At 42.5% G+C, this 14044-nt stretch overlaps 1 pseudogene; it reads right to left on the bottom strand.

Annotated features, from left to right (window-relative positions):
• Positions 1 to 9866: 9866 nt before the first annotated feature.
• LOC142733357 (syncoilin pseudogene) overlaps positions 9867 to 14044 on the bottom strand; it is a 28691-nt pseudogene continuing 24513 nt past the window's right edge.

Below are 14044 nucleotides of genomic sequence, written 5' to 3'. Positions count from 1 at the left end.
TCCCCTATAGAGCCCTCAATATTATACTGCAAGGGGGAGGTTTGTCTAACTGCTTCAACTGTATCTAAACTTTTAAAAAATTCTGAGACACTTCAGTGACATGTCAAAAGTTTTGATCGATGGGGGTCTGAGCACTGAGACCCCATTGAGCACTAAAACGAAGCCGCAGAAGTGCTCGGGTGAGTTTTGCTTCGCTTCTGATCGGCTCTTCCCAGAAAGCCAACCAGTTGGTGTACGGACTCATAGACTTTCTATTGAGCTCATACACGGCTCCTAGAAAAGCCCATCAGAAACGAAACAGCTCAGCGCTCACCCAAGCAGCTCTGCCTCTTTGATTTATCGATCGGTGAGGGTCTCAGTGCTTGGACCCCCACTGACAATAACTTCTAACATGTCACTATGACATCTCAGAAGTTTTTAAAAGTTTAGTTCCCATTTAAAGGAAAGGTATTGTGTTATATTAGGAGTCCCTGTGTTAGCTTTTTCTGGCACACAGGACCTCCCATTATCTATTAATATTTCTGGTGCATCTCTAGGTCCTGAAATGACAGTTTATTGATGTCTAGATTCTATTGCGGCACAGCAGAGAAGGAAGAAGACAGAAGACTGCTATGGGTGAGTATACGTTTTTTTTATTTTTCAAATTGCTTATTTTGCAGGTTCCACTGGACCGTTTGGACTACGTTGAAGATTCGTTGGACTACTTCGATGATTTACGCATTATTTATTTTTTTCTTTATAAAATGGTCAAGGAGGTTTGTGTGGGGGAGTTTTTATTTTAGTCCAAAAATGTTTTATGCCTGTATGTTTTTAGTGCTTTACCACCATTTTTATGCCTGTATTTTTTTTAACACTTTATTACCATCTTAGTAATGGCAGTTGTCTGTTTGACGACGTCGATTACTAAAGCAGGACTTAGCACTAGCCAGTAAAAAGGTTAACATAAGCCCCCCATTATTACTTCGGTACCCACTGCCTCCAGGGCACATGATTTACACATAGGTGCATGGCTCGTTACAGTATGTGTATCAGAGCTGTGTCTTCCAATGATTTCAGCAACTGTGTGTTCATCACGTGACTATGGACAGGATTTTATACCCTGAGAGTTAACAATGAATATTCCTACTCTATAACAAGAAGCAGAGATCTTGAAAACATTTATACAGAAAGTAGATTGGGAAATTTGCTAAAAAACTAAAGAACGCTTTAACGACATGTCACGTACTAGTACGTGACAGCCATTAAGGGGAAGTATGGAGTGGGCTCACAGGTTGAGCTTGCTCCATACTCAGCGGGTGACGGCTGTGTTATAAAAGCCGACACCTCACTGTAACAGGCGGAATCAAAGATCACTTTGATTCCACTTTTTTAACACCTTAAATGCCGCTGTCTATCGCGACCGCAACATTTAAATTGTAAGAATCAGGGGGGTGCCCCCTCCGAACACGCCATCGCGCCCCCCAGGACGCAGTCGGCTGGTGACAATGGTTGTCATAGCAGCCTGGGCGACTAATAATGGCCCCCAGGTCTGCCATCTATGTACTATGAAGCCCTGCCTTTGAAGCCAAGGCTTCAAAAGAGACTTTCAGAATCACGATATACTGCAAAACATTAGTGTTGCAGTATATCATGCAAGCGATCCAACGAGTTTTTCCCATTTTTCCCCTAAAGAAATGTTAAAAATAAATAAAAGTTAACATAACTGGTATCGCCGCGTCCGTAAAAGTCTGAGCTATCACAATATAACATTGTTTAACCCGCTCGGTGAACGCCGTAAAAATAAATAAATATCTAAAACATTCAAATTGCTGCTGTTTTTGGTCACCTTAGCTCTCCAAAAAAATAGAATAAAAAGTGATCAGAAAGTCGCATGTACCCCAAAACAGTATCGGTGAAAACTACAGCTCATCCTCCAAAATTTAAGCCCTCCCACCACTAAATTGATGGAAAAATAAAAAGTTATGGCTCTCAGAATATGGAGATACAAAACTTTTTTTTTTTTTTTAGCAAATGGTTTTATTTTTTCAGAAGTGGTAAAACATAAAACAAAACATATGAATTTGATATCGCTGTAATCGTATAAACCTGTAGAATAAGGTGAATATGTCGTTTTTACCGCCTGATGGACTAAAAAAAATGGCGTAATCTATGTTTTTTGCCCATTTCACCCCACAAATATTTTTTTTTTTCAGCATCCCAGTAAATTCGGCGGTACAAGAAATGGTGCCATGAAAAACTACAACTTGTCCTGCAAAAAACAAGCCCTCATATGGCTATGTCGACAAAGAAATAAAAAAAATTATGGCTTTTGGAATGCGGGGAGGAAAAATCGAAAATGAAAGAACTCAAATCGAGCGTGTCCTTAAGGGGTTAATTACACTTTCCTGCAGTTAAAAGCGGACTTCACCTCAGCATGAGCAACTATAAAACGGATTAAGGGTAAAGCGACAGGCTGCGCTCACGGTGCGTTTATGTTGCGTTTTTAAACTGCAGCAAGTCATTTTTCAATAGAAGTCAATGGTGAAGTTTGTGTTATGGACAGACGGCTGCTATTATATTGCAATGTGTTTTTTGTGCAGTAACTGCATCTTCATAATGTCTGACCGCATGCAGTTAATGACCGCGCTGCCAATGTTGTTGCTGAACTGCTTGCGTTTTTGCTAACAGTTCTGCAATGCATTGTAATGAACTATATACAGGAAGCACCTAATAAACTTCAACACGGGTGAAAACTATGTCCATCAATTATTTCCTTTAAAAACGCAACAAAACCGCAGCAAAACCATGTCAACGACGCACCGGGTGGCCTTACCCTAAATGTTCAGTATGTAAATACACAAATCATTTAATTTAGCATAGTATAACAACTCATATTTAGCTACAGGTAATAAAAACGAATAATACAGGTAATAAAAAAGTCGACTACGCTATTGCTTCCGGCAAAACGACGGATCCGGTGCACAAAGGAGACAAACGGAAACCAGGGGCACCGGCTCCGTCCCCATTGAAATCAAAGGTGATGGAGACTGAAACCTCTGGTTTGTTTCTGCTCAGGGTCCCGTTTTGATGGAAACCTCCGACGGAAAGTCAGAATTGGACCCCAACGCAGATGTGAACAGAGCCTTAAAAATACACCCTGATGAACAGGTCAATTAGATCTGTCTTATGGCTATTTGTGTGAGGACATGCATGCTCATGGGCTTCGCCTAGGCACTTTCGTAGCTGGGAGATTATTATAAATGAATTCTGAATCTAAGGGTATGTGCACACGTAGTGTTTTCAGGCATATTTCGGGGCATTTACGCCTCAAAATATGTTTGAAAAAACGGAAGCAGCACACCTACAAACATCTCAATGGGAAATACGGCGTTCTGTTCCGATGGGGCATTTTTTTACGTCTCATTTTTAAAAAACGGCGCGTAAAAAGACACCCGTGAAAAAGAAGTGCATGTCACTTGTTGAGCTGTTATTGGAGCCGTTTTTCAATGACTCTATAGAAAATCAGCTCCAAAAACGGCCATAAAAAATACAGCGAAAAACGTGAGTTGCTAAAAAAACTGCTGAAAATCAGGAGCTGTTTTCCCTTGAAAACAGCTCTGTATTTTCAGATGTTATTTTAGTAAGCGTGTGACCATACCCTAAAGTGTGAGAGACTACAGACATAGGTGGAGTTTTATAAGGCTGGGTTCACACGACCATGTTACGTCCGTAATGTACGGAACGTATTTCGGCCGGAAGACCCGGACCGAACACTGTGCAGGGAGCCGGGCTCCTAGCATCATAGAGATGTACGACGCTAGGAGTCCCTGCCTCTGCGTGGAACTACTGTCCCGTACTGTAATCATGATTACAGTACGGGACAGTTGTCCTGCAGCGAGGCAGGGACTCCTAGCATCGTACATCACTATGATGCTAGGAGCCCGGCTCCCTGCACTGTGTTCGGTCCGGGTCTTCCGGCCGAAATACGTTCCGTATATTACGGATGTAACATGGTCGTGTGAACCCAGCCTAAGAACTGATCCAATGAATAAGTGGAGTAGTAGCCCATTGTAACCAATCGGATTTAAGCTTTCATTTTTCAGATGCTATTTTGAAAATGAAAGAAGCCGGTTGATTTGCTGCTATGGGCACCTGCTCCACTTTTTCTTTGCACCAGTTTTGATTAATCGCCACAGATTCTAAGTATTATAAAGCATGAAATAATAGGCCTTGTATGCTAACAAGTACACAGTTTAAAACTTTATTTTTTTCCGAACCAAGACTGCATTGGAGTTTTTTGCAGGCAGAAAATTCTGCCCCAAAATTCCGTTTGGAATTTTGAAGCAGATTTTGATGTCAATGGCAGGTCAGAGACGTAAACGCCCGAAGATAGGGCATGTCGCTTCTTTTTCCCGCGAGACGGTTCTTCCGCTCGTGGGGAAAAACGCCTCTGCCTCTCATTGAAATCAATGGGAGGAATTTTCGGACGCGGTTTCCGATGCGGTTTCCTTGTCAAAAAATTTGTCAAAAAACTCACTGTGAACTGAAAGGGTGACCAAAATAGATATTTGCAACCAGTACTTATCTGGTCTTCTGGTGAACATTTAAATGAATTTTGGTGCAACCATGTTGATCTATAGGTTGGGCTATTTGAAGTTGTACTATTAGTCTGGTATAGAACGTATCACAGCTAGGGTATGTTCACACGGCTTAGCAAAATACGTCTGAAAATATGGAGCTGTTTTCAGCCGAAAACAGCTCCTTTGTAGCAAGTCGCGTTGTTTTACGGATGTTATTGGAGCTGTTTTTCGAGTCAATGAAAAACGGCTCCAAAAACGTCCCAAGAAGTGACATGCACTTCTGTTTCACGGGCGTCTTTTTACGCACCGTATTTTGACAGCAACGCGTAAAAAAACACCTTGTGGGAACAGAACATCGTAAATGCCATTGCAATCAATGGGCAGATGTTTGTAGGCATAATGGAGCCATTTTTTCAGGCGTCATTCGAGGCGTAAAACGCCCGAATTACGTCTGAAAACAGTGCGTGTGAACATACCCCTAGAAGAACTGAGATTCATCCATTCGCTGTAAACCTAGTCTGTTAGATCATGAGCTTGCAGCCAAACTATAGTCTAACTAGTGGTCTTCAACCTGTATCTTTCCAGCTGTTGCAAAACTGCAAATCCCAGCATGCCCTGAGTGCCTGTTGGAGTTGCTGGGAGTGCATAGGTAGGTTGGGTGTTGTTAGCAACTACTGGAAAGTCACAGGTTAAAGAGGCTTTATCACCACATTATAAGTGCCCTATCTTCTACATAATGTGATCAGCGCTGTAATGTAGATTACAGCAGTGTTTTTTATTATGACCTATTTTAGCTTCATGCTAATGATTTTCTTAATGCCCAACTGGGCGTGTTTTTACTTTTTGACCAAGTGGGTGTTGTGGAGAGAAGTGTATGATGCTGACCAATCAGCGTGATACACTTCTCTCCATTCATTTATCAGCACATAGTGATCTTGCTAGATCATGATGTGCAGTCACATACATCACATCAGCTGATGCTCTGCTTGGGGACTCCAGTACTGCTGCCAACGTCACTGCCCATATATGGACAGTGACAGTGAAGTTGGCAGCAAGTGCTGGAGTCCCCGGGCAGAGCATCAGCTGATGCTCTGCTCGGGAACTCCAGCTATAGGAAACCCCTGAAGTCACTGACCAAATGTCGGGAGCAGTGCTGGAGTACCTCTGCTCGGGGACTCCAGCAATAGGCAATATGACAGCCCCTTGCGGTCATGCCATTGATAACACGCCGACACGAACAGCACAGGAAGCATGCCCTCAGTCACGTGGGGCCGTGTCAGCGCGTCATCAATATTAGAAAAGCTCCAGCACTTCTGGGAACAATTTACCGGGTTTGAATGGCACCATTTAGTACCGAATTTTTAATTACAGTACATTAGTAAGTGACATCTTTTAAAAAAAATATGAATGCAAAGCAACTATTAAACATTTTTGGTCCCCAGATAATCCCTTTAATTGACCACTACAAAACTGCATTTACTGTACTGTGGATATTGACGTTAAATGAGCACTGGTGGTATACAGCATTAATTGGACACTGAATGGCAGCATTAATTGATAAATAATTTTATGGGGGTATTAATAGAGTACTATATTGGAGTTTTATCTGGGCCCTTGGGCGACAAAGACTTAGTGGGTAAATTACAGAGGCAGTAAAATGGCAGAAAACATCACTTTGTTCCCCCATATAGAAGTTAGACCCTGTTTATGCCCCCATAAAGAAAGTTAGGTGCCCAGATTGTACCCCCATAAATTTAGTGCCCACTGTAGATAGTGTCACACAGCCCCCTCCCTGGAAGTGGCACACAGCCCCTCCTCCCTGGGAGTGCCACACAGCCCCTCCTTCCTGGGAGTGCCACACAGCCCCCCTCCCTGGTAGTGCACACAGCCCCCCCCCTCCCAGGTAATGCCACACAGCCCCCCTCCCTGTAGGTAGCGACTTTGGGGCTCACTCTAGGAGTGGAATCCCCAACCAGAGTATTGCCGACTCTCTGGCTGGGGATTCCGCTTCAGGAGGAGCCCCTAACGTCTCTATCCATATATGGACAGTGATGTCGGGGGCTTCCCCAAAGATGGAGTCCCGGGCAGAGCTGCTTCTAGCGCTCTGCCTGGGACCCCTTCTCTCCTCCTGGCGTCACTGTCCACATATGGACAGTAATGTCAGGGGCAATCCCAGAGCCAAAGTCCCGGGCAGAGAGCTAATAGCACTCTGCCTGGGACACTGCACTGCTCCTGCACTGCTCTGCTTCACATGACAGTGGACAGTAATGTCAAGGGCTTCCCCAGAGACGGAGTCCCGGAGCAGAGCCACTTCTAGTGCTCCGCATGGGCCTCCTTCTCCCCTCCTGGCATCCAAATATACACAGTGATGTCAGGGGCAACCCCAGAGTTAGAGTCCCGGGCAGAGCGCTAGTAAAGTCTCTGCTCCAGTACTCCGGCTCTGGGGAAGCCCCTGACATCACTGTCCATATACGCATAGTGACGTCAGGGGCAATCCTAGAGCAAAAGTCCCATGCAGAGCGCTACTAGCACTCTGGCTGGGACAATGCTCTGCTCCTGACATCACTGTCCATATATGGACTGTGATGTCAGGGGAAACCCCAGAGCCGGAGTCCCGGAGCAGAGCGCTAGTATAGGCTCTGAAGCAGAGAACAAAGATTGGATCTAGCGCTGATATGGATAAAAAGGAGACTTCTTCCAAGTTTTATTTGAGTGTTTAAAAACAAAATCGGCAGGATAATTTCCTGGTACAGAGGGAGGGTCAATGGAATGAATAGCCTACGCGTTTCAGACGCTTGCTGCGTCCTTACTCATGGCTTAAGAGCATAAGCCATGAGTAAGGACGCAGCAAGCGTCTGAAACGTGTAGGCTATTCATTCCATTGACCCTCCCTCTGTACCAGGAAATTATCCTGCCGATTTTGTTTTTAAACACTCAAATAAAACTTGGAAGAAGTTTCCTTTTTATCCATATTAACGCTGGATTCAATCTTTGTTCTCTGCTTCTACTCCATGCCGTGTGCCGACACGAGGACCCGAGCGCTATAAGCAGTACAAGTCTACATACACGGTGAGCTGGAGGATTCCTCCTTTTCTCTTCCTTCAGTATAGGCTCTGCTCTGGAACTCTGGGGAAGCCCCTGACATCACTGTTCATACGTGGACAGTGGCTTGCCCAGAGGCGGAGTCCCAGAGCAGAGCCGCTTCTAGCATTTTGCCTGGCAGGCTGTAGCCGAGTAAACGGCAGAATAGCCGTCGGCAAAACTCTGGCTGGGGATTCCAATCCTGGAGGAGCCATGCAGTGACAGTACCCGGCGGCAGAGTGGGCCCCCCAAAGGGTAGTGGGCGCCGGTACTTGCCCGGGTTCGCCGGGTGCTGACGACGGTCATGCCCATATTGACTGACAACTTTCTCTTGTGTTGCTTCTTACGCCTATTGTATTTCATTATTTGTGATTTATTTATGCATGAATTTGCACTAAGTGTAATATCCTGCCAGTTGAGAACATTTGCTGATGGAACGTAGGTTATGGGGAACTTGATTCAAATTTCTTTGACGAGGATTTACTAGGCTTAGAAAGGTTGAGAAACACTGGTCCAAAGGATTCCCCGATAAATAATGACTGACAGGCACAGAATTACTCTTTGGCCTTTGCGTTTGTGTTATATTTTTATTGTGTTCACACCTAATATGGTTCATAATATGGATAATGGCCAATACTGAACCATACTATATATTTGCATGTTTGCAAGTGTAGAAGCACCATGCATATAAGTAACATTAACCATGCATGCAGGAGTCAATACTTGGGCTCTCCCGTGTCATTTGGGCTGAACCCACGTATTGCCTGCCCAATGCAAAGGGTGAGTGGGCAAAGGATGAGGATAAAGGGAAGTCTTTCAGATCTCTGCTCATGAGTAAAAATGTCTTATAAATAGGTTATTCCTCCATGAGCGTTCAAGATGGAAGAGGTTAGTATCAATATCAGGTGTGAAAGACATTTAACCACGTTGCAAGTCATATTTGAAGTTATCCATTGTAAGAAATGCTCAAGTAAGTTCAAAAACGGGGCAAGACATAAACCAAACTTTAGTTTAGCTTCAGTTACAACATACAACTTCGGTGCTCCCATCTGAAATTTGAATATCTTGCTGTAGGAAAAGCAGGCGCTTCTGTATCCTAGGCAAAAGTATGACGCCGGACTCCTCTCCTTCAAAGATCCTATTATTTATAGGAGATGGAAGCTTCTGGAATCATAGATACCTATGATACAGGATACCATGCACTCTCGGTGGCACATTTAAACTTTGAGCTGGAGCTACACTTTACAACACCATGGGGCACATTTTACTATGATTGGCGCTTTAAACGCCAATGTTAGACTGAAGCCCGCAGGAGTAAGATGCGGCTAATTTATTAAGAGGCGCGCACCTCTTAATAAATTTTTCGCATCTTCTGCTTTCTGTGCACCAGAAGGGGAAAACTACACAGTGACATAATTTGCGCTAAGATTTACTCTATTTTCTTGCGTAAATTATTGTGTGTGGCTTGCGGTGGCGCGTACTCTTCTGCTAAGCTCTGCCCACTTTTTAAAAAGTGCAGTGGGTGGCGGAAACCAATAAAAAGTCGCAAATTGTTGCACAAATATGGCATATGCCATAATTTGCTACTTTTTAAAGTCAGAAAACGTTATCATATAACTCTGTATACAATTGGCTATAGGCATTTTACAACTGGCTACTAATCAAAGTAGGCTAAGTTGTGTGCAAAGACCGTTAATAAAAAAAAAAAAACGTTTAATTATATAGAATGATGTATTTGTATATGCAGCTGCTTGTTTAGTAGTTCTTTTTTATACAATGGCAGAGATTGCAGATATACATTGCCATCAGTATGCATTTATTTACTGCTGTATAGTTGAATACAATCTGTTGTGTGTCAATTGCTAGTTCGGGATGGGTAGAGGCTGTAGTGTTTTTTACTGAGTTTGCAGCACTTCAGAAAAATGTCCACCCCAATGATCACTACTTTATCTCACATATCTGCAGTTCTCAGAACCCACAAAAACATTTACACTATGTTCACACTTGCATTTTGGCTTTTGTACATAATGAAAATCAAGCCGCTGTGACGGATCCGTCGTATGATGGACCCAATTGACTTACAATGAGTTTGGTCAGGATGTCCATCGTTTTGACGGGAAGAATAGTGCTGCATGCAGCGGAATTTTTCCTGTTAAATCTGATGGACATTTGGATGGAGGTTCAGAGCCTACAAAGCAAATGTGAACAGAGGCTTACATATATGAATTATATTAGTAGCTCTTTTACAAGATGGACATTTATGAAATCTGTCCTTGACTCCATCCATACCCTGTATAGCAGCACTTCTTCTTCCCTCTTCTTCTTCATGAGATTAATTTGCTCTTGTAGACTGCATTTCTGAGCCTGCAGTTGGCAGGCTTCTCCTTGGAGTGGCCTTATTTCCCCTCTTAGTTTTCGCAACTCTTCCTGCGCCTTTCTTAGGGCTTGTGTCCCTCTTTCAGCACACTCCAAGCGTTGAAGAAGTTTGGGCTCATAATGGTCTTGGAGGGTACTGTGTTGTTCCTCAGTCAGGCTTTGCAGGTCTGCAGAGAGCCGTCTTCTTTCCTGCAGTTCACGTGAGATTCGCCTGCGTTGTGGAGCTCTAACTCGCTGCTCTTCCCCCTGTCTCTGTTGAGTAAAGGTATTCCGCAGTTGGGAAATCTCCTCTGTCAACCGAGCTGCAACAGTCTCTAGTTCCTTGTGTTCTGCTGTTTTCTGAGCTAATTCCTGACGCCGATTTTCAAGCTGGTATTGGCAAGCTACACATTCTTTAGTCACTCGGAACAATCTGCGACGTATTCCTCGTATCTCTTCCTGCAAAGTGTCCCTCTCCAGTTCTGTCTGAGCCTTCTGTCCATATGCCTGCACTAGTTCCTCATGTGCCTGTTGTACAGCTTCCAATGAGGGCTCCTGAAGTATGGCCAGCTCTCGTATGAGCTCATTTCGTTCCCTTTCCAAGTCTTCCACAGCTGCGATACAATACTGGAACCTTACCCCTATGTCCTCCAGGGACAAAAGTTCCGGAGTGACTGGTGAAGGGGGACTAGGCACAGCAAGTACCCTAAAGAGACAGGAACCACCTTATGTAAATAAAACTGACAAATTTGTGTTTTTAGGAATGGATATATATACACATATATAATATATTACGCTCATAAAATCCCCCTATCCCAAGTAGGAATCTCAACCAAAATGATCATAAGAAATACAAGCTAATGCACCCCCGCCAAATTGGTAGATATGGCATATATAAAAACAACTCCACCAAATACATGCCCCTTATATACCACAAACAAATGTATATGGTGTATATTAGTATCTATAGCAGGCACTTGGGAGCACCGGATACATGCTTGTTTGTTTAATTTTTCATTTATTTTTTTTTAAACTGAGGAAACATAAATTAAGTGGTAGAAGCCGTATCTTTGCCTCTTAACCCCTTAACGACCAAGGACGAAAATGAACGTCATTGTCGGCTGCTAGTTCCCGCACCATGACGTTCATTTTCGTCCGCATTTCAAACTGTCATTCTGTGTAAACACAGAGTGACAGACCCGCGCTGACAGCTGTCCTAGACATCTGAGACATCAGTCTTGCTGGACAGCGGACCATCGCCGCTGATTTCGGAAGTTAACCCCTTAAGTGCGGCGACGGATTGCCGTCGCCGCATTTAAGTGGTTTGAAGCACATCGGCAGCCCCCACGAAGTGATCGTGGGGGCTACCGATGCTTGTCACGGCAATCGGAGGTCAGATAATGACCTCCGGGTTGCCATGCACGGAAGCCTCGGAGGAACAGCCTCCGGCCGTTCCTCCTCTGCTTCCTGTCAGTGTGACAGTCACGTCACAATGACAGTTAGAGTACATCACACTACGTGTGTAGTGTAATGTACTCTAGCAGCGATCAAAGCTGCAAGACTAAGTGTCCCCTAGTGGGACAAGTTAAAAAAGTAACAAAAAAGTAATAAAAATGTTTTAAAAAAAGTGTAAAAATAAAAGTTATAAGTTCTATAAACACTAAATGCTTTTTTTCCTATAATAAGACTTTTATTATAGAAAAAAAATGAACACGTTAAAAAAGTACACATATCTGGTATCACCGCGTTCGTAACGAACCCAACTATAAAACTATAATGTTATTTTTCCCGCACGATAAACACCCCAAAAAAAATCAATAAAAAACTACGACAGAATCGCAATTTTTTGGGTCACCACCGCTCCCTAAATAAAGAATAAAAAGTGATCAAAAAGTCGCATGTACCCGAAAATAGTACCAATAAAAACTTCTATCCGTCCCGCAAAAAAACAAGCCCTTACACAGCTTTTTTGACTAAAAAATTAAAAAATTACGGCTCTCAGAATATGGTGACACAGAATTTTTTTTTTTTATAAATAAGTCATTTTATTGCGCAAACGCTAAAAAAAAGGACCAAACCTATATACATATGGTATCGCCGTAACCGTACCAACCCGCAGAATAAAGTAAAAATGTCATTTATAGCGTACGGTGAGCGCCACAAAAAGAAAACCTAAAAAACGGTGTCAGAATTCCTGTTTTTTACTCAGGATTGCAAAAAAATTTAATAAAAAGTGATCAAAAAAAATTGCATGTACCCCAAAATGGTACCAATGAAAACTACAGATTGTCCCGCAACAAATAAGCCTTCACACCACTCTATTGATGGAAAAATAAAAAAGTTATGGCTCTTGGAAAGCGGGGAGTGAAAATCTAAAATATGAAAAAAAAATGGATCAGTCCTGAAAGGGTTAATTCATTTCTAATGAAAAAACGTATGACAACATGTTGGGTATTTCCGTACTCGGGAGAAATTGCTTTATAAAATAATGGTTGTTTTTTTTCCTCCTTTATCCCTTGTGAAAATGAGAAAATGCAACATTTTAGTGGAAAAAATTTTGATATTAATTTTCGCGCCCTAATTCTAATAAACTCTGCAAAAGACCCGTGGGGTGTAAATGCTCACTATACCCTTAGAAAAATTACTTGAAGGTTTTTCCAAAATGGGGTCACTTTTGGTATGTTTCCACTGTTTTGGTCCCTCCAGTGCATTGCAAATGCGACATGGCACCGAAAACCATTCCAGCAAAATGTTGGGGTGCATTTTCTTCGTTATTCCTTGTAAATAATAAAAATTTCTATGTTGTTTCAGAAAAAAAGTACATTTTAATTCTTACAGACTAATTTCAATATATTTAGCGAAAAACCTGTGTGGTCAAAATGCTAACTATACCCCTAGATAAATACCTTAAGGGGTCTAGTTTTCGAAATGGGGTTGTTTATGGGGAGTTTCTATCATTCTGGCAGCTCAAAGCTTCTCCAAATGTACATTGGGGCCTCCGGGTGTTCCCTTCCTTTGGGGCCCTGCCGTGTGTCCAAACAACGCATTAGGGCCACAATGTGGGTATTTTTGAAAACAGGAGAAAGAGGGTGATAGATTTTGAGGTGTGTTTCTTCATTTTCATGGTCGCTTTACAAAGAAATCGGTCTTCAAACAAATACTTTTATGAAAAAAGTGAAATTATTATTTTTTTCACCTGATATGCATTAAATTTAGCAAAGAATTGTGGTGTCAAAATAATTACTATACCCCTAAATAAATACCTTATGGGGTCTAGTTTTCTAAATGGGGTCGTTTATGGGGAGTTTCTATCGTTCTGGCAGCTCAAAGCCTCTCCAAATGTACAGTGGGGCCTAAAACATTTTCAAGCAAAATATGAGTCCTGAAAGCCTCCGGGTGCTCCCTTCCTTTTGGGTCCTGCCGTGTGTCCAGGCAGCGCATTAGGGCCACAATGTTGGTATTTTTGAAAACAGGAGAAAGAGGGTGATAGATTTTGGGGTGTGTTTCTTCATTTTCATGTTCGCTTTACAAAGAAATCGGTCTTCAAACTAATACTTTTATGAAAAAAGTGAAATTATTTTTTTTTTCACCTGATATGCATTAAATTTAGCAAAGAACTGTGGGCTCAAAACACTTACTATACACCTAAATAATTACGTTATGGGGTCTAGTTTTATAAATGGGGTCGTTTATGGGGAGTTTCTATCGTTCTGGCAGCTCAAAGACTCTCCAAATGTACAGTGGAGCCTAAAACATTTTCAAGCAAAATATGAGTCCTGAAAGCCTCCGGGTGCTCCCTTCCTTTTGGGTCCTGCCGTGTGTCCAGGCAGCGCATTAGGGCCACAATATGGGTATTTTTGAAAACAGGCGAAACAGGGTGATAGATTTTGTGGTGTGTTTCTTCATTCTCATGGTCGCTTTACAAAGAAATTTGTCTTCAAACTGATACTTTTATGAAAAAAAGTGAATTTTTTTTTTTTTCACCTGCTATGTATTAAATTTAGCAAAAAACTGTGGAGTCAAAATACTTACTATACCCTTAGGTAAAT

This window comes from Rhinoderma darwinii, unplaced genomic scaffold (assembly GCF_050947455.1).
Source record: "Rhinoderma darwinii isolate aRhiDar2 unplaced genomic scaffold, aRhiDar2.hap1 Scaffold_94, whole genome shotgun sequence".
In the NCBI taxonomy this organism is placed as follows: domain Eukaryota; kingdom Metazoa; phylum Chordata; class Amphibia; order Anura; family Rhinodermatidae; genus Rhinoderma; species Rhinoderma darwinii.
Note: the sequence above shows the minus strand (reverse complement) of the source record. Positions and strands in the feature narration are given on the sequence as shown.